The sequence below is a fragment of the Canis lupus genome, chromosome 4, assembly GCF_011100685.1.
Source record: "Canis lupus familiaris isolate Mischka breed German Shepherd chromosome 4, alternate assembly UU_Cfam_GSD_1.0, whole genome shotgun sequence".
Taxonomy (NCBI): Eukaryota; Metazoa; Chordata; class Mammalia; order Carnivora; family Canidae; genus Canis; species Canis lupus.
In genome coordinates this window covers 10,870,895-10,893,906 of record NC_049225.1, presented here as the reverse complement: position 1 = coordinate 10,893,906, position 23,012 = coordinate 10,870,895, and the positions used below count along the sequence as shown (strand labels likewise).

Genomic DNA, 23,012 nt, shown 5'->3' with positions numbered 1-23,012 from the left:
CCGGCGCCAACGGGGGGCCTGAGGCCCCCGGCGGTCGGGCCATCTGGTTGGTGTCCTGGGCACGCGGAGCGTGGACCCCGGGGCTGAGGGCCGAAGGGACGGTGGTCCGCGGGGGACGGAGGCATGTCCTTCGGAGAGAAGGTGCAGGCGGGCCCGGGCCGAAGGTGGGGGGGGTGTTGCGGGTGGCTGGGTGGCTTGGTCGCTGGGGGCGGTGCCAGGGAATTGCTAGGGGCTGGGGGCGGGCCTGGGGCGGGGCTTGGGGCGGGGCCTGGGGCGGGGCGAGGAGGGCCCGCAGGCAGGCCCGGCCCCCGGCCCCCGGCCCCCAACCACCCCCCCCCCGGCCCCACGGAGGGCCCCGCAGGCCTGCGAGGACGGGATCCAGCCCCACCCGTCCCCCCCCCGCGACCGCACCGCCCCCCCGCGCCCCAGCCCCGAGGTTCCGGCTGTCGCCCCGTCCCCTCCCTGGGCCGCTTCGGGCCCCCTCGGCCCCCTCGGCCCCCTGGGACGCGCGGCCGGCTAGGATGCGGGTGGGCGTCGTTGAAGGGCTGGGAGGAAGAGGAGGTGTGTGGTGTATGTAGTGGCGTCCTGCCCGTGCAGCGGGCGCCCTCGGTGCCCCGCGGCGCCCTGCGGTGGTCCCGGCGGGGCGGGGGCCATGGCAGGGGTGGTCCGGAGGGCACCGCCGCCGCCGCCGCGTTGGGCGAGGGGGGTGTTGGCGGCAAAGGGACGGACAGGAAGGCCGAAGAAAAAAAAGCCTACAGCACCCGGTATTCCCAGGCGGTCTCCCATCCAAGTACTAACCAGGCCCGACCCTGCTTAGCTTCCGAGATCAGACGAGATCGGGCGCGTTCAGGGTGGTATGGCCGTAGACGTCCGCGGCTGCCGCTGGGCGCCCCAAGAGCCTGCTCTGCGCCTCTCTCCAGGCCAGGCGCCCGCCGCTCCTCAGCCCTCCTCCGCCCGCCCTGTGCGGCCCGCCTGAACGCCTGCCTGCCTGCCTGCCTGCATGCTCGCCTGCCGGCCCGACTGATGGACTGACCGCCTCCCGCGCCGCGCCCGGGGTGGCGGAGGGCGCCTGCCCGGGCCGGGGGGTGGGGGCCAAGACGCGTCCCGCACCCCGGAGCCGAGTCTGTCGCGGGAGCCCGGGCGCGCTCCCGTCCCCGGCCTGTCGGGCTCGTCGCCGCCGCTCGGCTCCCCGGATGGCACGCCGCCCCACATCGGGCCGCTCGCTGGGGGCTGGGGGCTGCGGGGGGGTGGGGGGGTGTGCCGCGGGCCGGGGCCGGCGCCGGCCGGCCCCTGGCCTCTCCTGTCCTTCAGCCCGCCTGGCTCAAAGCCAAGCCGGGGCCGCCCGCGCCGCCGGACCCCATCGTCGCACAGGCAGGGACACAGACACAGGTGCCCACGACACACACACACACAGACAGACGGAAGGAGGACACAGGCACTCGGAGCTGGGCCACACGGCCTGTGGGGGCGAGGCAGCCACCCCGCCGGAGGGGCGCAGGCCCTGGAGCTGCGTCAGGAGCCCTGGCAGCCGCAGGCCCCGCAGCCACGGTGTCAGGGATGCCGTTCCGCTCCCATTCCTGCCCATCAGCCGAACCGCCGCGGGGCCGTGTGCCTGCGTGCGTGCGCGGCGCCCTGGCCCAGGCGCGGAGCGAGTGTCTGTGGTGTGTCTTGCTGTGTCCCGAGCGGCTCTTTGGGCCTGGGTGCCGGCCGCCCCCGCGTCGCCGTGGTCTTGGCTGTCGCGGGGTCACGGAGCGCGGAGCCCGGCGCCAACGGGGGGCCTGAGGCCCCCGGCGGTCGGGCCATCTGGTTGGTGTCCTGGGCACGCGGAGCGTGGACCCCGGGGCTGAGGGCCGAAGGGACGGTGGTCCGCGGGGGACGGAGGGCATGTCCTTCGGAGAGAAGGTGCAGGCGGGCCCGGGCCGAAGGTGGGGGGGGTGTTGCGGGTGGCTGGGTGGCTTGGTCGCTGGGGGCGGTGCCAGGGAATTGCTAGGGGCTGGGGGCGGGCCTGGGGGCGGGGCTTGGGGCGGGGCCTGGGGCGGGGCGAGGAGGGCCCGCAGGCAGGCCCGGCCCCCGGCCCCCGGCCCCCAACCACCCCCCCCTCGGCCCCACGGAGGGCCTCGCAGGCCTGCGAGGACGGGATCCAGCCCCCACCCGTCTCCCCCCAGCGACCGCACCGCCCCCCCGCGCCCCAGCCCCGAGGTTCCGGCTGTCGCCCCGTCCCCTCCCTGGGCCGCTTCGGGCCCCCTCGGCCCCCTCGGCCCCCTGGGACGCGCGGCCGGCTAGGATGCGGGTGGGCGTCGTTGAAGGGCTGGGAGGAAGAGGAGGTGTGTGGTGTATGTAGTGGCGTCCTGCCCGTGCAGCGGGCGCCCTCGGTGCCCCGCGGCGCCCTGCGGTGGTCCCGGCGGGGCGGGGGCCATGGCAGGGGTGGTCCGGAGGGCACCGCCGCCGCCGCCGCCGCCGCCGCCGCCGCCGCCGCGTTGGGCGAGGGGGGTGTTGGCGGCAAAGGGACGGACAGGAAGGCCGAAGAAAAAAAAGCCTACAGCACCCGGTATTCCCAGGCGGTCTCCCATCCAAGTACTAACCAGGCCCGACCCTGCTTAGCTTCCGAGATCAGACGAGATCGGGCGCGTTCAGGGTGGTATGGCCGTAGACGTCCGCGGCTGCCGCTGGGCGCCCCAAGAGCCTGCTCTGCGCCTCTCTCCAGGCCAGGCGCCCGCCGCTCCTCAGCCCTCCTCCGCCCGCCCTGTGCGGCCCGCCTGAACGCCTGCCTGCCTGCCTGCCTGCATGCTCGCCTGCCGGCCCGACTGATGGACTGACCGCCTCCCGCGCCGCGCCCGGGGTGGCGGAGGGCGCCTGCCCGGGCCGGGGGGTGGGGGCCAAGACGCGTCCCGCACCCCGGAGCCGAGTCTGTCGCGGGAGCCCGGGCGCGCTCCCGTCCCCGGCCTGTCGGGCTCGTCGCCGCCGCTCGGCTCCCCGGATGGCACGCCGCCCCACATCGGGCCGCTCGCTGGGGGCTGGGGGCTGCGGGGGGGTGGGGGGGTGTGCCGCGGGCCGGGGCCGGCGCCGGCCGGCCCCTGGCCTCTCCTGTCCTTCAGCCCGCCTGGCTCAAAGCCAAGCCGGGGCCGCCCGCGCCGCCGGACCCCATCGTCGCACAGGCAGGGACACAGACACAGGTGCCCACGACACACACACACACAGACAGACGGAAGGAGGACACAGGCACTCGGAGCTGGGCCACACGGCCTGTGGGGGCGAGGCAGCCACCCCGCCGGAGGGGCGCAGGCCCTGGAGCTGCGTCAGGAGCCCTGGCAGCCGCAGGCCCCGCAGCCACGGTGTCAGGGATGCCGTTCCGCTCCCATTCCTGCCCATCAGCCGAACCGCCGCGGGGCCGTGTGCCTGCGTGCGTGCGCGGCGCCCTGGCCCAGGCGCGGAGCGAGTGTCTGTGGTGTGTCTTGCTGTGTCCCGAGCGGCTCTTTGGGCCTGGGTGCCGGCCGCCCCCGCGTCGCCGTGGTCTTGGCTGTCGCGGGGTCACGGAGCGCGGAGCCCGGCGCCAACGGGGGGCCTGAGGCCCCCGGCGGTCGGGCCATCTGGTTGGTGTCCTGGGCACGCGGAGCGTGGACCCCGGGGCTGAGGGCCGAAGGGACGGTGGTCCGCGGGGGACGGAGGGCATGTCCTTCGGAGAGAAGGTGCAGGCGGGCCCGGGCCGAAGGTGGGGGGGGTGTTGCGGGTGGCTGGGTGGCTTGGTCGCTGGGGGCGGTGCCAGGGAATTGCTAGGGGCTGGGGGCGGGCCTGGGGGCGGGGCTTGGGGCGGGGCCTGGGGCGGGGCGAGGAGGGCCCGCAGGCAGGCCCGGCCCCCGGCCCCCGGCCCCCAACCACCCCCCCCTCGGCCCCACGGAGGGCCTCGCAGGCCTGCGAGGACGGGATCCAGCCCCCACCCGTCTCCCCCCAGCGACCGCACCGCCCCCCCGCGCCCCAGCCCCGAGGTTCCGGCTGTCGCCCCGTCCCCTCCCTGGGCCGCTTCGGGCCCCCTCGGCCCCCTCGGCCCCCTGGGACGCGCGGCCGGCTAGGATGCGGGTGGGCGTCGTTGAAGGGCTGGGAGGAAGAGGAGGTGTGTGGTGTATGTAGTGGCGTCCTGCCCGTGCAGCGGGCGCCCTCGGTGCCCCGCGGCGCCCTGCGGTGGTCCCGGCGGGGCGGGGGCCATGGCAGGGGTGGTCCGGAGGGCACCGCCGCCGCCGCCGCCGCCGCGTTGGGCGAGGGGGGTGTTGGCGGCAAAGGGACGGACAGGAAGGCCGAAGAAAAAAAAGCCTACAGCACCCGGTATTCCCAGGCGGTCTCCCATCCAAGTACTAACCAGGCCCGACCCTGCTTAGCTTCCGAGATCAGACGAGATCGGGCGCGTTCAGGGTGGTATGGCCGTAGACGTCCGCGGCTGCCGCTGGGCGCCCCAAGAGCCTGCTCTGCGCCTCTCTCCAGGCCAGGCGCCCGCCGCTCCTCAGCCCTCCTCCGCCCGCCCTGTGCGGCCCGCCTGAACGCCTGCCTGCCTGCCTGCCTGCATGCTCGCCTGCCGGCCCGACTGATGGACTGACCGCCTCCCGCGCCGCGCCCGGGGTGGCGGAGGGCGCCTGCCCGGGCCGGGGGGTGGGGGCCAAGACGCGTCCCGCACCCCGGAGCCGAGTCTGTCGCGGGAGCCCGGGCGCGCTCCCGTCCCCGGCCTGTCGGGCTCGTCGCCGCCGCTCGGCTCCCCGGATGGCACGCCGCCCCACATCGGGCCGCTCGCTGGGGGCTGGGGGCTGCGGGGGGGTGGGGGGGTGTGCCGCGGGCCGGGGCCGGCGCCGGCCGGCCCCTGGCCTCTCCTGTCCTTCAGCCCGCCTGGCTCAAAGCCAAGCCGGGGCCGCCCGCGCCGCCGGACCCCATCGTCGCACAGGCAGGGACACAGACACAGGGTGCCCACGACACACACACACACAGACAGACGGAAGGAGGACACAGGCACTCGGAGCTGGGCCACACGGCCTGTGGGGGCGAGGCAGCCACCCCGCCGGAGGGGCGCAGGCCCTGGAGCTGCGTCAGGAGCCCTGGCAGCCGCAGGCCCCGCAGCCACGGTGTCAGGGATGCCGTTCCGCTCCCATTCCTGCCCATCAGCCGAACCGCCGCGGGGCCGTGTGCCTGCGTGCGTGCGCGGCGCCCTGGCCCAGGCGCGGAGCGAGTGTCTGTGGTGTGTCTTGCTGTGTCCCGAGCGGCTCTTTGGGCCTGGGTGCCGGCCGCCCCCGCGTCGCCGTGGTCTTGGCTGTCGCGGGGTCACGGAGCGCGGAGCCCGGCGCCAACGGGGGGCCTGAGGCCCCCGGCGGTCGGGCCATCTGGTTGGTGTCCTGGGCACGCGGAGCGTGGACCCCGGGGCTGAGGGCCGAAGGGACGGTGGTCCGCGGGGGACGGAGGGCATGTCCTTCGGAGAGAAGGTGCAGGCGGGCCCGGGCCGAAGGTGGGGGGGGTGTTGCGGGTGGCTGGGTGGCTTGGTCGCTGGGGGCGGTGCCAGGGAATTGCTAGGGGCTGGGGGCGGGCCTGGGGGCGGGGCTTGGGGCGGGGCCTGGGGCGGGGCGAGGAGGGCCCGCAGGCAGGCCCGGCCCCCGGCCCCCGGCCCCCAACCACCCCCCCCTCGGCCCCACGGAGGGCCTCGCAGGCCTGCGAGGACGGGATCCAGCCCCCACCCGTCTCCCCCCAGCGACCGCACCGCCCCCCCGCGCCCCAGCCCCGAGGTTCCGGCTGTCGCCCCGTCCCCTCCCTGGGCCGCTTCGGGCCCCCTCGGCCCCCTCGGCCCCCTGGGACGCGCGGCCGGCTAGGATGCGGGTGGGCGTCGTTGAAGGGCTGGGAGGAAGAGGAGGTGTGTGGTGTATGTAGTGGCGTCCTGCCCGTGCAGCGGGCGCCCTCGGTGCCCCGCGGCGCCCTGCGGTGGTCCCGGCGGGGCGGGGGCCATGGCAGGGGTGGTCCGGAGGGCACCGCCGCCGCCGCCGCCGCCGCCGCCGCCGCCGCGTTGGGCGAGGGGGGTGTTGGCGGCAAAGGGACGGACAGGAAGGCCGAAGAAAAAAAAGCCTACAGCACCCGGTATTCCCAGGCGGTCTCCCATCCAAGTACTAACCAGGCCCGACCCTGCTTAGCTTCCGAGATCAGACGAGATCGGGCGCGTTCAGGGTGGTATGGCCGTAGACGTCCGCGGCTGCCGCTGGGCGCCCCAAGAGCCTGCTCTGCGCCTCTCTCCAGGCCAGGCGCCCGCCGCTCCTCAGCCCTCCTCCGCCCGCCCTGTGCGGCCCGCCTGAACGCCTGCCTGCCTGCCTGCCTGCATGCTCGCCTGCCGGCCCGACTGATGGACTGACCGCCTCCCGCGCCGCGCCCGGGGTGGCGGAGGGCGCCTGCCCGGGCCGGGGGGTGGGGGCCAAGACGCGTCCCGCACCCCGGAGCCGAGTCTGTCGCGGGAGCCCGGGCGCGCTCCCGTCCCCGGCCTGTCGGGCTCGTCGCCGCCGCTCGGCTCCCCGGATGGCACGCCGCCCCACATCGGGCCGCTCGCTGGGGGCTGGGGGCTGCGGGGGGGTGGGGGGGTGTGCCGCGGGCCGGGGCCGGCGCCGGCCGGCCCCTGGCCTCTCCTGTCCTTCAGCCCGCCTGGCTCAAAGCCAAGCCGGGGCCGCCCGCGCCGCCGGACCCCATCGTCGCACAGGCAGGGACACAGACACAGGTGCCCACGACACACACACACACAGACAGACGGAAGGAGGACACAGGCACTCGGAGCTGGGCCACACGGCCTGTGGGGGCGAGGCAGCCACCCCGCCGGAGGGGCGCAGGCCCTGGAGCTGCGTCAGGAGCCCTGGCAGCCGCAGGCCCCGCAGCCACGGTGTCAGGGATGCCGTTCCGCTCCCATTCCTGCCCATCAGCCGAACCGCCGCGGGGCCGTGTGCCTGCGTGCGTGCGCGGCGCCCTGGCCCAGGCGCGGAGCGAGTGTCTGTGGTGTGTCTTGCTGTGTCCCGAGCGGCTCTTTGGGCCTGGGTGCCGGCCGCCCCCGCGTCGCCGTGGTCTTGGCTGTCGCGGGGTCACGGAGCGCGGAGCCCGGCGCCAACGGGGGGCCTGAGGCCCCCGGCGGTCGGGCCATCTGGTTGGTGTCCTGGGCACGCGGAGCGTGGACCCCGGGGCTGAGGGCCGAAGGGACGGTGGTCCGCGGGGGACGGAGGGCATGTCCTTCGGAGAGAAGGTGCAGGCGGGCCCGGGCCGAAGGTGGGGGGGGTGTTGCGGGTGGCTGGGTGGCTTGGTCGCTGGGGGCGGTGCCAGGGAATTGCTAGGGGCTGGGGGCGGGCCTGGGGCGGGCTGGGGCGGGGCCTGGGGCGGGGCGAGGAGGGCCCGCAGGCAGGCCCGGCCCCCGGCCCCCGGCCCCCAACCACCCCCCCCTCGGCCCCACGGAGGGCCTCGCAGGCCTGCGAGGACGGGATCCAGCCCCCACCCGTCTCCCCCCAGCGACCGCACCGCCCCCCCGCGCCCCAGCCCCGAGGTTCCGGCTGTCGCCCCGTCCCCTCCCTGGGCCGCTTCGGGCCCCCTCGGCCCCCTCGGCCCCCTGGGACGCGCGGCCGGCTAGGATGCGGGTGGGCGTCGTTGAAGGGCTGGGAGGAAGAGGAGGTGTGTGGTGTATGTAGTGGCGTCCTGCCCGTGCAGCGGGCGCCCTCGGTGCCCCGCGGCGCCCTGCGGTGGTCCCGGCGGGGCGGGGGCCATGGCAGGGGTGGTCCGGAGGGCACCGCCGCCGCCGCCGCCGCCGCCGCCGCCGCCGCGTTGGGCGAGGGGGGTGTTGGCGGCAAAGGGACGGACAGGAAGGCCGAAGAAAAAAAAGCCTACAGCACCCGGTATTCCCAGGCGGTCTCCCATCCAAGTACTAACCAGGCCCGACCCTGCTTAGCTTCCGAGATCAGACGAGATCGGGCGCGTTCAGGGTGGTATGGCCGTAGACGTCCGCGGCTGCCGCTGGGCGCCCCAAGAGCCTGCTCTGCGCCTCTCTCCAGGCCAGGCGCCCGCCGCTCCTCAGCCCTCCTCCGCCCGCCCTGTGCGGCCCGCCTGAACGCCTGCCTGCCTGCCTGCCTGCATGCTCGCCTGCCGGCCCGACTGATGGACTGACCGCCTCCCGCGCCGCGCCCGGGGTGGCGGAGGGCGCCTGCCCGGGCCGGGGGGTGGGGGCCAAGACGCGTCCCGCACCCCGGAGCCGAGTCTGTCGCGGGAGCCCGGGCGCGCTCCCGTCCCCGGCCTGTCGGGCTCGTCGCCGCCGCTCGGCTCCCCGGATGGCACGCCGCCCCACATCGGGCCGCTCGCTGGGGGCTGGGGGCTGCGGGGGGGTGGGGGGGTGTGCCGCGGGCCGGGGCCGGCGCCGGCCGGCCCCTGGCCTCTCCTGTCCTTCAGCCCGCCTGGCTCAAAGCCAAGCCGGGGCCGCCCGCGCCGCCGGACCCCATCGTCGCACAGGCAGGGACACAGACACAGGTGCCCACGACACACACACACACAGACAGACGGAAGGAGGACACAGGCACTCGGAGCTGGGCCACACGGCCTGTGGGGGCGAGGCAGCCACCCCGCCGGAGGGGCGCAGGCCCTGGAGCTGCGTCAGGAGCCCTGGCAGCCGCAGGCCCCGCAGCCACGGTGTCAGGGATGCCGTTCCGCTCCCATTCCTGCCCATCAGCCGAACCGCCGCGGGGCCGTGTGCCTGCGTGCGTGCGCGGCGCCCTGGCCCAGGCGCGGAGCGAGTGTCTGTGGTGTGTCTTGCTGTGTCCCGAGCGGCTCTTTGGGCCTGGGTGCCGGCCGCCCCCGCGTCGCCGTGGTCTTGGCTGTCGCGGGGTCACGGAGCGCGGAGCCCGGCGCCAACGGGGGGCCTGAGGCCCCCGGCGGTCGGGCCATCTGGTTGGTGTCCTGGGCACGCGGAGCGTGGACCCCGGGGCTGAGGGCCGAAGGGACGGTGGTCCGCGGGGGACGGAGGGCATGTCCTTCGGAGAGAAGGTGCAGGCGGGCCCGGGCCGAAGGTGGGGGGGGTGTTGCGGGTGGCTGGGTGGCTTGGTCGCTGGGGGCGGTGCCAGGGAATTGCTAGGGGCTGGGGGCGGGCCTGGGGGCGGGGCTTGGGGCGGGGCCTGGGGCGGGGCGAGGAGGGCCCGCAGGCAGGCCCGGCCCCCGGCCCCCGGCCCCCAACCACCCCCCCCTCGGCCCCACGGAGGGCCTCGCAGGCCTGCGAGGACGGGATCCAGCCCCCACCCGTCTCCCCCCAGCGACCGCACCGCCCCCCCGCGCCCCAGCCCCGAGGTTCCGGCTGTCGCCCCGTCCCCTCCCTGGGCCGCTTCGGGCCCCCTCGGCCCCCTCGGCCCCCTGGGACGCGCGGCCGGCTAGGATGCGGGTGGGCGTCGTTGAAGGGCTGGGAGGAAGAGGAGGTGTGTGGTGTATGTAGTGGCGTCCTGCCCGTGCAGCGGGCGCCCTCGGTGCCCCGCGGCGCCCTGCGGTGGTCCCGGCGGGGCGGGGGCCATGGCAGGGGTGGTCCGGAGGGCACCGCCGCCGCCGCCGCGTTGGGCGAGGGGGGTGTTGGCGGCAAAGGGACGGACAGGAAGGCCGAAGAAAAAAAAGCCTACAGCACCCGGTATTCCCAGGCGGTCTCCCATCCAAGTACTAACCAGGCCCGACCCTGCTTAGCTTCCGAGATCAGACGAGATCGGGCGCGTTCAGGGTGGTATGGCCGTAGACGTCCGCGGCTGCCGCTGGGCGCCCCAAGAGCCTGCTCTGCGCCTCTCTCCAGGCCAGGCGCCCGCCGCTCCTCAGCCCTCCTCCGCCCGCCCTGTGCGGCCCGCCTGAACGCCTGCCTGCCTGCCTGCCTGCATGCTCGCCTGCCGGCCCGACTGATGGACTGACCGCCTCCCGCGCCGCGCCCGGGGTGGCGGAGGGCGCCTGCCCGGGCCGGGGGGTGGGGGCCAAGACGCGTCCCGCACCCCGGAGCCGAGTCTGTCGCGGGAGCCCGGGCGCGCTCCCGTCCCCGGCCTGTCGGGCTCGTCGCCGCCGCTCGGCTCCCCGGATGGCACGCCGCCCCACATCGGGCCGCTCGCTGGGGGCTGGGGGCTGCGGGGGGGTGGGGGGGTGTGCCGCGGGCCGGGGCCGGCGCCGGCCGGCCCCTGGCCTCTCCTGTCCTTCAGCCCGCCTGGCTCAAAGCCAAGCCGGGGCCGCCCGCGCCGCCGGACCCCATCGTCGCACAGGCAGGGACACAGACACAGGTGCCCACGACACACACACACACAGACAGACGGAAGGAGGACACAGGCACTCGGAGCTGGGCCACACGGCCTGTGGGGGCGAGGCAGCCACCCCGCCGGAGGGGCGCAGGCCCTGGAGCTGCGTCAGGAGCCCTGGCAGCCGCAGGCCCCGCAGCCACGGTGTCAGGGATGCCGTTCCGCTCCCATTCCTGCCCATCAGCCGAACCGCCGCGGGGCCGTGTGCCTGCGTGCGTGCGCGGCGCCCTGGCCCAGGCGCGGAGCGAGTGTCTGTGGTGTGTCTTGCTGTGTCCCGAGCGGCTCTTTGGGCCTGGGTGCCGGCCGCCCCCGCGTCGCCGTGGTCTTGGCTGTCGCGGGGTCACGGAGCGCGGAGCCCGGCGCCAACGGGGGGCCTGAGGCCCCCGGCGGTCGGGCCATCTGGTTGGTGTCCTGGGCACGCGGAGCGTGGACCCCGGGGCTGAGGGCCGAAGGGACGGTGGTCCGCGGGGGACGGAGGGCATGTCCTTCGGAGAGAAGGTGCAGGCGGGCCCGGGCCGAAGGTGGGGGGGGTGTTGCGGGTGGCTGGGTGGCTTGGTCGCTGGGGGCGGTGCCAGGGAATTGCTAGGGGCTGGGGGCGGGCCTGGGGCGGGCTGGGGCGGGGCCTGGGGCGGGGCGAGGAGGGCCCGCAGGCAGGCCCGGCCCCCGGCCCCCGGCCCCCAACCACCCCCCCCTCGGCCCCACGGAGGGCCTCGCAGGCCTGCGAGGACGGGATCCAGCCCCCACCCGTCTCCCCCCAGCGACCGCACCGCCCCCCCGCGCCCCAGCCCCGAGGTTCCGGCTGTCGCCCCGTCCCCTCCCTGGGCCGCTTCGGGCCCCCTCGGCCCCCTCGGCCCCCTGGGACGCGCGGCCGGCTAGGATGCGGGTGGGCGTCGTTGAAGGGCTGGGAGGAAGAGGAGGTGTGTGGTGTATGTAGTGGCGTCCTGCCCGTGCAGCGGGCGCCCTCGGTGCCCCGCGGCGCCCTGCGGTGGTCCCGGCGGGGCGGGGGCCATGGCAGGGGTGGTCCGGAGGGCACCGCCGCCGCCGCCGCCGCCGCCGCCGCCGCCGCGTTGGGCGAGGGGGGTGTTGGCGGCAAAGGGACGGACAGGAAGGCCGAAGAAAAAAAAGCCTACAGCACCCGGTATTCCCAGGCGGTCTCCCATCCAAGTACTAACCAGGCCCGACCCTGCTTAGCTTCCGAGATCAGACGAGATCGGGCGCGTTCAGGGTGGTATGGCCGTAGACGTCCGCGGCTGCCGCTGGGCGCCCCAAGAGCCTGCTCTGCGCCTCTCTCCAGGCCAGGCGCCCGCCGCTCCTCAGCCCTCCTCCGCCCGCCCTGTGCGGCCCGCCTGAACGCCTGCCTGCCTGCCTGCCTGCATGCTCGCCTGCCGGCCCGACTGATGGACTGACCGCCTCCCGCGCCGCGCCCGGGGTGGCGGAGGGCGCCTGCCCGGGCCGGGGGGTGGGGGCCAAGACGCGTCCCGCACCCCGGAGCCGAGTCTGTCGCGGGAGCCCGGGCGCGCTCCCGTCCCCGGCCTGTCGGGCTCGTCGCCGCCGCTCGGCTCCCCGGATGGCACGCCGCCCCACATCGGGCCGCTCGCTGGGGGCTGGGGGCTGCGGGGGGGTGGGGGGGTGTGCCGCGGGCCGGGGCCGGCGCCGGCCGGCCCCTGGCCTCTCCTGTCCTTCAGCCCGCCTGGCTCAAAGCCAAGCCGGGGCCGCCCGCGCCGCCGGACCCCATCGTCGCACAGGCAGGGACACAGACACAGGTGCCCACGACACACACACACACAGACAGACGGAAGGAGGACACAGGCACTCGGAGCTGGGCCACACGGCCTGTGGGGGCGAGGCAGCCACCCCGCCGGAGGGGCGCAGGCCCTGGAGCTGCGTCAGGAGCCCTGGCAGCCGCAGGCCCCGCAGCCACGGTGTCAGGGATGCCGTTCCGCTCCCATTCCTGCCCATCAGCCGAACCGCCGCGGGGCCGTGTGCCTGCGTGCGTGCGCGGCGCCCTGGCCCAGGCGCGGAGCGAGTGTCTGTGGTGTGTCTTGCTGTGTCCCGAGCGGCTCTTTGGGCCTGGGTGCCGGCCGCCCCCGCGTCGCCGTGGTCTTGGCTGTCGCGGGGTCACGGAGCGCGGAGCCCGGCGCCAACGGGGGGCCTGAGGCCCCCGGCGGTCGGGCCATCTGGTTGGTGTCCTGGGCACGCGGAGCGTGGACCCCGGGGCTGAGGGCCGAAGGGACGGTGGTCCGCGGGGGACGGAGGGCATGTCCTTCGGAGAGAAGGTGCAGGCGGGCCCGGGCCGAAGGTGGGGGGGGTGTTGCGGGTGGCTGGGTGGCTTGGTCGCTGGGGGCGGTGCCAGGGAATTGCTAGGGGCTGGGGGCGGGCCTGGGGGCGGGGCCTGGGGCGGGGCCTGGGGCGGGGCGAGGAGGGCCCGCAGGCAGGCCCGGCCCCCGGCCCCCGGCCCCCAACCACCCCCCCCTCGGCCCCACGGAGGGCCTCGCAGGCCTGCGAGGACGGGATCCAGCCCCCACCCGTCTCCCCCCAGCGACCGCACCGCCCCCCCGCGCCCCAGCCCCGAGGTTCCGGCTGTCGCCCCGTCCCCTCCCTGGGCCGCTTCGGGCCCCCTCGGCCCCCTCGGCCCCCTGGGACGCGCGGCCGGCTAGGATGCGGGTGGGCGTCGTTGAAGGGCTGGGAGGAAGAGGAGGTGTGTGGTGTATGTAGTGGCGTCCTGCCCGTGCAGCGGGCGCCCTCGGTGCCCCGCGGCGCCCTGCGGTGGTCCCGGCGGGGCGGGGGCCATGGCAGGGGTGGTCCGGAGGGCACCGCCGCCGCCGCCGCCGCGTTGGGCGAGGGGGGTGTTGGCGGCAAAGGGACGGACAGGAAGGCCGAAGAAAAAAAAGCCTACAGCACCCGGTATTCCCAGGCGGTCTCCCATCCAAGTACTAACCAGGCCCGACCCTGCTTAGCTTCCGAGATCAGACGAGATCGGGCGCGTTCAGGGTGGTATGGCCGTAGACGTCCGCGGCTGCCGCTGGGCGCCCCAAGAGCCTGCTCTGCGCCTCTCTCCAGGCCAGGCGCCCGCCGCTCCTCAGCCCTCCTCCGCCCGCCCTGTGCGGCCCGCCTGAACGCCTGCCTGCCTGCCTGCCTGCATGCTCGCCTGCCGGCCCGACTGATGGACTGACCGCCTCCCGCGCCGCGCCCGGGGTGGCGGAGGGCGCCTGCCCGGGCCGGGGGGTGGGGGCCAAGACGCGTCCCGCACCCCGGAGCCGAGTCTGTCGCGGGAGCCCGGGCGCGCTCCCGTCCCCGGCCTGTCGGGCTCGTCGCCGCCGCTCGGCTCCCCGGATGGCACGCCGCCCCACATCGGGCCGCTCGCTGGGGGCTGGGGGCTGCGGGGGGGTGGGGGGGTGTGCCGCGGGCCGGGGCCGGCGCCGGCCGGCCCCTGGCCTCTCCTGTCCTTCAGCCCGCCTGGCTCAAAGCCAAGCCGGGGCCGCCCGCGCCGCCGGACCCCATCGTCGCACAGGCAGGGACACAGACACAGGTGCCCACGACACACACACACACAGACAGACGGAAGGAGGACACAGGCACTCGGAGCTGGGCCACACGGCCTGTGGGGGCGAGGCAGCCACCCCGCCGGAGGGGCGCAGGCCCTGGAGCTGCGTCAGGAGCCCTGGCAGCCGCAGGCCCCGCAGCCACGGTGTCAGGGATGCCGTTCCGCTCCCATTCCTGCCCATCAGCCGAACCGCCGCGGGGCCGTGTGCCTGCGTGCGTGCGCGGCGCCCTGGCCCAGGCGCGGAGCGAGTGTCTGTGGTGTGTCTTGCTGTGTCCCGAGCGGCTCTTTGGGCCTGGGTGCCGGCCGCCCCCGCGTCGCCGTGGTCTTGGCTGTCGCGGGGTCACGGAGCGCGGAGCCCGGCGCCAACGGGGGGCCTGAGGCCCCCGGCGGTCGGGCCATCTGGTTGGTGTCCTGGGCACGCGGAGCGTGGACCCCGGGGCTGAGGGCCGAAGGGACGGTGGTCCGCGGGGGACGGAGGGCATGTCCTTCGGAGAGAAGGTGCAGGCGGGCCCGGGCCGAAGGTGGGGGGGGTGTTGCGGGTGGCTGGGTGGCTTGGTCGCTGGGGGCGGTGCCAGGGAATTGCTAGGGGCTGGGGGCGGGCCTGGGGGCGGGGCCTGGGGCGGGGCGAGGAGGGCCCGCAGGCAGGCCCGGCCCCCGGCCCCCGGCCCCCAACCACCCCCCCCTCGGCCCCACGGAGGGCCTCGCAGGCCTGCGAGGACGGGATCCAGCCCCCACCCGTCTCCCCCCAGCGACCGCACCGCCCCCCCGCGCCCCAGCCCCGAGGTTCCGGCTGTCGCCCCGTCCCCTCCCTGGGCCGCTTCGGGCCCCCTCGGCCCCCTCGGCCCCCTGGGACGCGCGGCCGGCTAGGATGCGGGTGGGCGTCGTTGAAGGGCTGGGAGGAAGAGGAGGTGTGTGGTGTATGTAGTGGCGTCCTGCCCGTGCAGCGGGCGCCCTCGGTGCCCCGCGGCGCCCTGCGGTGGTCCCGGCGGGGCGGGGGCCATGGCAGGGGTGGTCCGGAGGGCACCGCCGCCGCCGCCGCCGCCGCCGCCGCCGCGTTGGGCGAGGGGGGTGTTGGCGGCAAAGGGACGGACAGGAAGGCCGAAGAAAAAAAAGCCTACAGCACCCGGTATTCCCAGGCGGTCTCCCATCCAAGTACTAACCAGGCCCGACCCTGCTTAGCTTCCGAGATCAGACGAGATCGGGCGCGTTCAGGGTGGTATGGCCGTAGACGTCCGCGGCTGCCGCTGGGCGCCCCAAGAGCCTGCTCTGCGCCTCTCTCCAGGCCAGGCGCCCGCCGCTCCTCAGCCCTCCTCCGCCCGCCCTGTGCGGCCCGCCTGAACGCCTGCCTGCCTGCCTGCCTGCATGCTCGCCTGCCGGCCCGACTGATGGACTGACCGCCTCCCGCGCCGCGCCCGGGGTGGCGGAGGGCGCCTGCCCGGGCCGGGGGGTGGGGGCCAAGACGCGTCCCGCACCCCGGAGCCGAGTCTGTCGCGGGAGCCCGGGCGCGCTCCCGTCCCCGGCCTGTCGGGCTCGTCGCCGCCGCTCGGCTCCCCGGATGGCACGCCGCCCCACATCGGGCCGCTCGCTGGGGGCTGGGGGCTGCGGGGGGGTGGGGGGGTGTGCCGCGGGCCGGGGCCGGCGCCGGCCGGCCCCTGGCCTCTCCTGTCCTTCAGCCCGCCTGGCTCAAAGCCAAGCCGGGGCCGCCCGCGCCGCCGGACCCCATCGTCGCACAGGCAGGGACACAGACACAGGTGCCCACGACACACACACACACAGACAGACGGAAGGAGGACACAGGCACTCGGAGCTGGGCCACACGGCCTGTGGGGGCGAGGCAGCCACCCCGCCGGAGGGGCGCAGGCCCTGGAGCTGCGTCAGGAGCCCTGGCAGCCGCAGGCCCCGCAGCCACGGTGTCAGGGATGCCGTTCCGCTCCCATTCCTGCCCATCAGCCGAACCGCCGCGGGGCCGTGTGCCTGCGTGCGTGCGCGGCGCCCTGGCCCAGGCGCGGAGCGAGTGTCTGTGGTGTGTCTTGCTGTGTCCCGAGCGGCTCTTTGGGCCTGGGTGCCGGCCGCCCCCGCGTCGCCGTGGTCTTGGCTGTCGCGGGGTCACGGAGCGCGGAGCCCGGCGCCAACGGGGGGCCTGAGGCCCCCGGCGGTCGGGCCATCTGGTTGGTGTCCTGGGCACGCGGAGCGTGGACCCCGGGGCTGAGGGCCGAAGGGACGGTGGTCCGCGGGGGACGGAGGGCATGTCCTTCGGAGAGAAGGTGCAGGCGGGCCCGGGCCGAAGGTGGGGGGGGTGTTGCGGGTGGCTGGGTGGCTTGGTCGCTGGGGGCGGTGCCAGGGAATTGCTAGGGGCTGGGGGCGGGCCTGGGGCGGGCTGGGGCGGGGCCTGGGGCGGGGCGAGGAGGGCCCGCAGGCAGGCCCGGCCCCCGGCCCCCGGCCCCCAACCACCCCCCCCTCGGCCCCACGGAGGGCCTCGCAGGCCTGCGAGGACGGGATCCAGCCCCCACCCGTCTCCCCCCAGCGACCGCACCGCCCCCCCGCGCCCCAGCCCCGAGGTTCCGGCTGTCGCCCCGTCCCCTCCCTGGGCCGCTTCGGGCCCCCTCGGCCCCCTCGGCCCCCTGGGACGCGCGGCCGGCTAGGATGCGGGTGGGCGTCGTTGAAGGGCTGGGAGGAAGAGGAGGTGTGTGGTGTATGTAGTGGCGTCCTGCCCGTGCAGCGGGCGCCCTCGGTGCCCCGCGGCGCCCTGCGGTGGTCCCGGCGGGGCGGGGGCCATGGCAGGGGTGGTCCGGAGGGCACCGCCGCCGCCGCCGCCGCCGCCGCCGCCGCGTTGGGCGAGGGGGGTGTTGGCGGCAAAGGGACGGACAGGAAGGCCGAAGAAAAAAAAGCCTACAGCACCCGGTATTCCCAGGCGGTCTCCCATCCAAGTACTAACCAGGCCCGACCCTGCTTAGCTTCCGAGATCAGACGAGATCGGGCGCGTTCAGGGTGGTATGGCCGTAGACGTCCGCGGCTGCCGCTGGGCGCCCCAAGAGCCTGCTCTGCGCCTCTCTCCAGGCCAGGCGCCCGCCGCTCCTCAGCCCTCCTCCGCCCGCCCTGTGCGGCCCGCCTGAACGCCTGCCTGCCTGCCTGCCTGCATGCTCGCCTGCCGGCCCGACTGATGGACTGACCGCCTCCCGCGCCGCGCCCGGGGTGGCGGAGGGCGCCTGCCCGGGCCGGGGGGTGGGGGCCAAGACGCGTCCCGCACCCCGGAGCCGAGTCTGTCGCGGGAGCCCGGGCGCGCTCCCGTCCCCGGCCTGTCGGGCTCGTCGCCGCCGCTCGGCTCCCCGGATGGCACGCCGCCCCACATCGGGCCGCTCGCTGGGGGCTGGGGGCTGCGGGGGGGTGGGGGGGTGTGCCGCGGGCCGGGGCCGGCGCCGGCCGGCCCCTGGCCTCTCCTGTCCTTCAGCCCGCCTGGCTCAAAGCCAAGCCGGGGCCGCCCGCGCCGCCGGACCCCATCGTCGCACAGGCAGGGACACAGACACAGGTGCCCACGACACACACACACACAGACAGACGGAAGGAGGACACAGGCACTCGGAGCTGGGCCACACGGCCTGTGGGGGCGAGGCAGCCACCCCGCCGGAGGGGCGCAGGCCCTGGAGCTGCGTCAGGAGCCCTGGCAGCCGCAGGCCCCGCAGCCACGGTGTCAGGGATGCCGTTCCGCTCCCATTCCTGCCCATCAGCCGAACCGCCGCGGGGCCGTGTGCCTGCGTGCGTGCGCGGCGCCCTGGCCCAGGCGCGGAGCGAGTGTCTGTGGTGTGTCTTGCTGTGTCCCGAGCGGCTCTTTGGGCCTGGGTGCCGGCCGCCCCCGCGTCGCCGTGGTCTTGGCTGTCGCGGGGTCACGGAGCGCGGAGCCCGGCGCCAACGGGGGGCCTGAGGCCCCCGGCGGTCGGGCCATCTGGTTGGTGTCCTGGGCACGCGGAGCGTGGACCCCGGGGCTGAGGGCCGAAGGGACGGTGGTCCGCGGGGGACGGAGGGCATGTCCTTCGGAGAGAAGGTGCAGGCGGGCCCGGGCCGAAGGTGGGGGGGGTGTTGCGGGTGGCTGGGTGGCTTGGTCGCTGGGGGCGGTGCCAGGGAATTGCTAGGGGCTGGGGGCGGGCCTGGGGGCGGGGCCTGGGGCGGGGCGAGGAGGGCCCGCAGGCAGGCCCGGCCCCCGGCCCCCGGCCCCCAACCACCCCCCCCTCGGCCCCACGGAGGGCCTCGCAGGCCTGCGAGGACGGGATCCAGCCCCCACCCGTCTCCCCCCAGCGACCGCACCGCCCCCCCGCGCCCCAGCCCCGAGGTTCCGGCTGTCGCCCCGTCCCCTCCCTGGGCCGCTTCGGGCCCCCTCGGCCCCCTCGGCCCCCTGGGACGCGCGGCCGGCTAGGATGCGGGTGGGCGTCGTTGAAGGGCTGGGAGGAAGAGGAGGTGTGTGGTGTATGTAGTGGCGTCCTGCCCGTGCAGCGGGCGCCCTCGGTGCCCCGCGGCGCCCTGCGGTGGTCCCGGCGGGGCGGGGGCCATGGCAGGGGTGGTCCGGAGGGCACCGCCGCCGCCGCCGCGTTGGGCGAGGGGGGTGTTGGCGGCAAAGGGACGGACAGGAAGGCCGAAGAAAAAAAAGCCTACAGCACCCGGTATTCCCAGGCGGTCTCCCATCCAAGTACTAACCAGGCCCGACCCTGCTTAGCTTCCGAGATCAGACGAGATCGGGCGCGTTCAGGGTGGTATGGCCGTAGACGTCCGCGGCTGCCGCTGGGCGCCCCAAGAGCCTGCTCTGCGCCTCTCTCCAGGCCAGGCGCCCGCCGCTCCTCAGCCCTCCTCCGCCCGCCCTGTGCGGCCCGCCTGAACGCCTGCCTGCCTGCCTGCCTGCATGCTCGCCTGCCGGCCCGACTGATGGACTGACCGCCTCCCGCGCCGCGCCCGGGGTGGCGGAGGGCGCCTGCCCGGGCCGGGGGGTGGGGGCCAAGACGCGTCCCGCACCCCGGAGCCGAGTCTGTCGCGGGAGCCCGGGCGCGCTCCCGTCCCCGGCCTGTCGGGCTCGTCGCCGCCGCTCGGCTCCCCGGATGGCACGCCGCCCCACATCGGGCCGCTCGCTGGGGGCTGGGGGCTGCGGGGGGGTGGGGGGGTGTGCCGCGGGCCGGGGCCGGCGCCGGCCGGCCCCTGGCCTCTCCTGTCCTTCAGCCCGCCTGGCTCAAAGCCAAGCCGGGGCCGCCCGCGCCGCCGGACCCCATCGTCGCACAGGCAGGGACACAGACACAGGTGCCCACGACACACACACACACAGACAGACGGAAGGAGGACACAGGCACTCGGAGCTGGGCCACACGGCCTGTGGGGGCGAGGCAGCCACCCCGCCGGAGGGGCGCAGGCCCTGGAGCTGCGTCAGGAGCCCTGGCAGCCGCAGGCCCCGCAGCCACGGTGTCAGGGATGCCGTTCCGCTCCCATTCCTGCCCATCAGCCGAACCGCCGCGGGGCCGTGTGCCTGCGTGCGTGCGCGGCGCCCTGGCCCAGGCGCGGAGCGAGTGTCTGTGGTGTGTCTTGCTGTGTCCCGAGCGGCTCTTTGGGCCTGGGTGCCGGCCGCCCCCGCGTCGCCGTGGTCTTGGCTGTCGCGGGGTCACGGAGCGCGGAGCCCGGCGCCAACGGGGGGCCTGAGGCCCCCGGCGGTCGGGCCATCTGGTTGGTGTCCTGGGCACGCGGAGCGTGGACCCCGGGGCTGAGGGCCGAAGGGACGGTGGTCCGCGGGGGACGGAGGGCATGTCCTTCGGAGAGAAGGTGCAGGCGGGCCCGGGCCGAAGGTGGGGGGGGTGTTGCGGGTGGCTGGGTGGCTTGGTCGCTGGGGGCGGTGCCAGGGAATTGCTAGGGGCTGGGGGCGGGCCTGGGGGCGGGGCCTGGGGGCGGGGCCTGGGGCGGGGCGAGGAGGGCCCGCAGGCAGGCCCGGCCCCCGGCCCCCGGCCCCCAACCACCCCCCCCTCGGCCCCACGGAGGGCCTCGCAGGCCTGCGAGGACGGGATCCAGCCCCCACCCGTCTCCCCCCAGCGACCGCACCGCCCCCCCGCGCCCCAGCCCCGAGGTTCCGGCTGTCGCCCCGTCCCCTCCCTGGGCCGCTTCGGGCCCCCTCGGCCCCCTCGGCCCCCTGGGACGCGCGGCCGGCTAGGATGCGGGTGGGCGTCGTTGAAGGGCTGGGAGGAAGAGGAGGTGTGTGGTGTATGTAGTGGCGTCCTGCCCGTGCAGCGGGCGCCCTCGGTGCCCCGCGGCGCCCTGCGGTGGTCCCGGCGGGGCGGGGGCCATGGCAGGGGTGGTCCGGAGGGCACCGCCGCCGCCGCCGCCGCCGCCGCCGCCGCCGCGTTGGGCGAGGGGGGTGTTGGCGGCAAAGGGACGGACAGGAAGGCCGAAGAAAAAAAAGCCTACAGCACCCGGTATTCCCAGGCGGTCTCCCATCCAAGTACTAACCAGGCCCGACCCTGCTTAGCTTCCGAGATCAGACGAGATCGGGCGCGTTCAGGGTGGTATGGCCGTAGACGTCCGCGGCTGCCGCTGGGCGCCCCAAGAGCCTGCTCTGCGCCTCTCTCCAGGCCAGGCGCCCGCCGCTCCTCAGCCCTCCTCCGCCCGCCCTGTGCGGCCCGCCTGAACGCCTGCCTGCCTGCCTGCCTGCATGCTCGCCTGCCGGCCCGACTGATGGACTGACCGCCTCCCGCGCCGCGCCCGGGGTGGCGGAGGGCGCCTGCCCGGGCCGGGGGGTGGGGGCCAAGACGCGTCCCGCACCCCGGAGCCGAGTCTGTCGCGGGAGCCCGGGCGCGCTCCCGTCCCCGGCCTGTCGGGCTCGTCGCCGCCGCTCGGCTCCCCGGATGGCACGCCGCCCCACATCGGGCCGCTCGCTGGGGGCTGGGGGCTGCGGGGGGGTGGGGGGGTGTGCCGCGGGCCGGGGCCGGCGCCGGCCGGCCCCTGGCCTCTCCTGTCCTTCAGCCCGCCTGGCTCAAAGCCAAGCCGGGGCCGCCCGCGCCGCCGGACCCCATCGTCGCACAGGCAGGGACACAGACACAGGTGCCCACGACACACACACACACAGACAGACGGAAGGAGGACACAGGCACTCGGAGCTGGGCCACACGGCCTGTGGGGGCGAGGCAGCCACCCCGCCGGAGGGGCGCAGGCCCTGGAGCTGCGTCAGGAGCCCTGGCAGCCGCAGGCCCCGCAGCCACGGTGTCAGGGATGCCGTTCCGCTCCCATTCCTGCCCATCAGCCGAACCGCCGCGGGGCCGTGTGCCTGCGTGCGTGCGCGGCGCCCTGGCCCAGGCGCGGAGCGAGTGTCTGTGGTGTGTCTTGCTGTGTCCCGAGCGGCTCTTTGGGCCTGGGTGCCGGCCGCCCCCGCGTCGCCGTGGTCTTGGCTGTCGCGGGGTCACGGAGCGCGGAGCCCGGCGCCAACGGGGGGCCTGAGGCCCCCGGCGGTCGGGCCATCTGGTTGGTGTCCTGGGCACGCGGAGCGTGGACCCCGGGGCTGAGGGCCGAAGGGACGGTGGTCCGCGGGGGACGGAGGGCATGTCCTTCGGAGAGAAGGTGCAGGCGGGCCCGGGCCGAAGGTGGGGGGGGTGTTGCGGGTGGCTGGGTGGCTTGGTCGCTGGGGGCGGTGCCAGGGAATTGCTAGGGGCTGGGGGCGGGCCTGGGGGCGGGGCCTGGGGCGGGGCGAGGAGGGCCCGCAGGCAGGCCCGGCCCCCGGCCCCCGGCCCCCAACCACCCCCCCCTCGGCCCCACGGAGGGCCTCGCAGGCCTGCGAGGACGGGATCCAGCCCCCACCCGTCTCCCCCCAGCGACCGCACCGCCCCCCCGCGCCCCAGCCCCGAGGTTCCGGCTGTCGCCCCGTCCCCTCCCTGGGCCGCTTCGGGCCCCCTCGGCCCCCTCGGCCCCCTGGGACGCGCGGCCGGCTAGGATGCGGGTGGGCGTCGTTGAAGGGCTGGGAGGAAGAGGAGGTGTGTGGTGTATGTAGTGGCGTCCTGCCCGTGCAGCGGGCGCCCTCGGTGCCCCGCGGCGCCCTGCGGTGGTCCCGGCGGGGCGGGGGCCATGGCAGGGGTGGTCCGGAGGGCACCGCCGCCGCCGCCGCGTTGGGCGAGGGGGGTGTTGGCGGCAAAGGGACGGACAGGAAGGCCGAAGAAAAAAAAGCCTACAGCACCCGGTATTCCCAGGCGGTCTCCCATCCAAGTACTAACCAGGCCCGACCCTGCTTAGCTTCCGAGATCAGACGAGATCGGGCGCGTTCAGGGTGGTATGGCCGTAGACGTCCGCGGCTGCCGCTGGGCGCCCCAAGAGCCTGCTCTGCGCCTCTCTCCAGGCCAGGCGCCCGCCGCTCCTCAGCCCTCCTCCGCCCGCCCTGTGCGGCCCGCCTGAACGCCTGCCTGCCTGCCTGCCTGCATGCTCGCCTGCCGGCCCGACTGATGGACTGACCGCCTCCCGCGCCGCGCCCGGGGTGGCGGAGGGCGCCTGCCCGGGCCGGGGGGTGGGGGCCAAGACGCGTCCCGCACCCCGGAGCCGAGTCTGTCGCGGGAGCCCGGGCGCGCTCCCGTCCCCGGCCTGTCGGGCTCGTCGCCGCCGCTCGGCTCCCCGGATGGCACGCCGCCCCACATCGGGCCGCTCGCTGGGGGCTGGGGGCTGCGGGGGGGTGGGGGGGTGTGCCGCGGGCCGGGGCCGGCGCCGGCCGGCCCCTGGCCTCTCCTGTCCTTCAGCCCGCCTGGCTCAAAGCCAAGCCGGGGCCGCCCGCGCCGCCGGACCCCATCGTCGCACAGGCAGGGACACAGACACAGGTGCCCACGACACACACACACACAGACAGACGGAAGGAGGACACAGGCACTCGGAGCTGGGCCACACGGCCTGTGGGGGCGAGGCAGCCACCCCGCCGGAGGGGCGCAGGCCCTGGAGCTGCGTCAGGAGCCCTGGCAGCCGCAGGCCCCGCAGCCACGGTGTCAGGGATGCCGTTCCGCTCCCATTCCTGCCCATCAGCCGAACCGCCGCGGGGCCGTGTGCCTGCGTGCGTGCGCGGCGCCCTGGCCCAGGCGCGGAGCGAGTGTCTGTGGTGTGTCTTGCTGTGTCCCGAGCGGCTCTTTGGGCCTGGGTGCCGGCCGCCCCCGCGTCGCCGTGGTCTTGGCTGTCGCGGGGTCACGGAGCGCGGAGCCCGGCGC

General features: G+C 76.5%; 13 non-coding genes across 13 annotated transcripts; all 13 read right to left on the bottom strand.

Moving 5' to 3' along the window:
• Positions 1-749: 749 nt before the first annotated feature.
• On the bottom strand, positions 750-868 carry LOC119876239. Its single transcript, XR_005358783.1, has one exon. It is a non-coding gene; the product is annotated as a 5S ribosomal RNA (ribosomal RNA).
• A 1,665-nt stretch (positions 869-2,533) lies between these two features.
• LOC119876238 lies at positions 2,534-2,652 on the bottom strand. Its single transcript, XR_005358782.1, has one exon. It is a non-coding gene; the product is annotated as a 5S ribosomal RNA (ribosomal RNA).
• A 1,650-nt stretch (positions 2,653-4,302) lies between these two features.
• On the bottom strand, positions 4,303-4,421 carry LOC119876236. Its single transcript, XR_005358780.1, has one exon. It is a non-coding gene; the product is annotated as a 5S ribosomal RNA (ribosomal RNA).
• Positions 4,422-6,084: 1,663 nt separating this feature from the next.
• Positions 6,085-6,203, bottom strand: LOC119876235. The gene has a single exon (XR_005358772.1). It is a non-coding gene; the product is annotated as a 5S ribosomal RNA (ribosomal RNA).
• Positions 6,204-7,862: 1,659 nt separating this feature from the next.
• LOC119874890 lies at positions 7,863-7,981 on the bottom strand. The gene has a single exon (XR_005358763.1). It is a non-coding gene; the product is annotated as a 5S ribosomal RNA (ribosomal RNA).
• Positions 7,982-9,625: 1,644 nt separating this feature from the next.
• LOC119871721 lies at positions 9,626-9,744 on the bottom strand. The gene has a single exon (XR_005358753.1). It is a non-coding gene; the product is annotated as a 5S ribosomal RNA (ribosomal RNA).
• A 1,659-nt stretch (positions 9,745-11,403) lies between these two features.
• Positions 11,404-11,522, bottom strand: LOC119874884. Its single transcript, XR_005358745.1, has one exon. It is a non-coding gene; the product is annotated as a 5S ribosomal RNA (ribosomal RNA).
• Positions 11,523-13,169: 1,647 nt separating this feature from the next.
• On the bottom strand, positions 13,170-13,288 carry LOC119876233. Its single transcript, XR_005358735.1, has one exon. It is a non-coding gene; the product is annotated as a 5S ribosomal RNA (ribosomal RNA).
• Positions 13,289-14,935: 1,647 nt separating this feature from the next.
• LOC119876232 lies at positions 14,936-15,054 on the bottom strand. Its single transcript, XR_005358724.1, has one exon. It is a non-coding gene; the product is annotated as a 5S ribosomal RNA (ribosomal RNA).
• A 1,656-nt stretch (positions 15,055-16,710) lies between these two features.
• Positions 16,711-16,829, bottom strand: LOC119876231. Its single transcript, XR_005358713.1, has one exon. It is a non-coding gene; the product is annotated as a 5S ribosomal RNA (ribosomal RNA).
• Positions 16,830-18,461: 1,632 nt separating this feature from the next.
• On the bottom strand, positions 18,462-18,580 carry LOC119876229. The gene has a single exon (XR_005358710.1). It is a non-coding gene; the product is annotated as a 5S ribosomal RNA (ribosomal RNA).
• A 1,663-nt stretch (positions 18,581-20,243) lies between these two features.
• LOC119876228 lies at positions 20,244-20,362 on the bottom strand. Its single transcript, XR_005358705.1, has one exon. It is a non-coding gene; the product is annotated as a 5S ribosomal RNA (ribosomal RNA).
• A 1,632-nt stretch (positions 20,363-21,994) lies between these two features.
• Positions 21,995-22,113, bottom strand: LOC119876265. Its single transcript, XR_005358805.1, has one exon. It is a non-coding gene; the product is annotated as a 5S ribosomal RNA (ribosomal RNA).
• Positions 22,114-23,012: the final 899 nt, after the last annotated feature.